We start from the raw sequence: 1641 nt of genomic DNA on the forward strand, positions 1-1641 counted from the left end.
TTTAATCATACATACTTTAATATGACCATGTCCCTCTGCATGTTTCAGGTGATAATTGAAATCCCATATACATCCCTTCAAGCAGTTTTGTTATCAACAATCACTTATGTATTGATAAACTTCTCCAGATCAGGATACAAAGGATTTTTGTACTTCTACACTGTGTTCTGTACTCAGCTCTTTTTCAATTACTTCGGCATGCTGCTTGTTTCATTGACCCCAACTTACCAAGTGGCTTCCATATTTGCAAGTTTCTACTACACCATATTGAATCTATTCTCAGGGTACCTCATGCCTGGACCAGTAAGCAACTTTTATCTTTTCTTCTTCACTGTTGTGCTCAATTACTGTTTCGAAAAGCTTATTTACTATTTTACGAGTCGCAATATGGCAATTTAGAGCACATGGTTCATGTTGAATACCACATTAATTAATTTCATAGTTCTTCGTCGACTTCTTGGGATATGTTACATAAACAAATGATTCAAACTTGTAGGAAGCAGATAATTAGAACTTGCATCTACTATAACATATTAACTTGCACACACTTTGCCCTAAGAGAAAGTTGTACATTTTTCTTGTTGCAGGAAATACCTAAATGGTGGAAATGGATATATTGGATTTGCCCAACAGCTTGGACCCTAAAAGGTGTATTTACTTCTCAATATGGAGATATAGAAGATGAAATTACAGTATATGGAGAGCCGAAAGCAATCAATTGGTTCTTAGAAAGTTATTATGGTTATAAGTATGATGAGTTATACCTTGTAGCTATTGTTCTACTTGTATTTCCACTAATATTTTCATCTGCTTTTGCATATGCAATAGCAAAACTCAACTTTCAGAAGAGGTAAAACTCATACTTCTATCTGCGGCCATATGTTATCTTCTATAAACTCACTGCTTGTATATGAAATTCTTAAGAATTTCCCCTGTACTGCATTCCCTTGAACTCTGTCGCGGGCCAACGCTCATACCTCCTTGGACCTTGTTGCCCTTACTATTTATATTACCAGCCAACATATTTAAATAAGAGTAATACTACACCCACAACTTCTTCTTACAAATTTTCTCTCATAACCCTGACGTGGTAGCTTCCGATTTAGCTCACAAATGGGTCTCGCCTGTTCACTATGAGTCTTTTCTACCAATTTACGAGTTAACTAATCGCGAACTGCTATATCAAATTTGTGAGGAAAGGTTGCACACATAGCATTTTTGTTTAAATAAAACTCGTCTAAATCTATTGCTCATACATGATACAACTTCTATTCTTTTCTAAAATCAATATATCAGTAGTAGTATATTTGATACAAAATATAATATTAAATTAATAAATAAAATGAAAATGCATAACTAAACTCTACACAAACAAGAGAATAGAAAGAGATTATATTATAAAAACTAATAAGAAATGTACATAATCACAACTTCATAATTCACTCTAGAGAAAATAAACCAAACCCTAAGCTCTTCTTCTAAAACAAAGTTGTCGATTTTTCAGACATAGAGACGTCTCTTGCTCTACAGCAACAGAGCTGTTGATTCTCAGCCTCACAATACAAATACTAGTTCAAAAAATCTCCATTGTTTCCAAGTTGTTTCATCATCATGTCCATTTCCTCGTCAGTTAGAAGCTTG

This window comes from Pistacia vera, unplaced genomic scaffold (assembly GCF_008641045.1).
Source record: "Pistacia vera cultivar Batoury unplaced genomic scaffold, PisVer_v2 Contig147, whole genome shotgun sequence".
NCBI classification, from domain to species: Eukaryota; Viridiplantae; Streptophyta; class Magnoliopsida; order Sapindales; family Anacardiaceae; genus Pistacia; species Pistacia vera.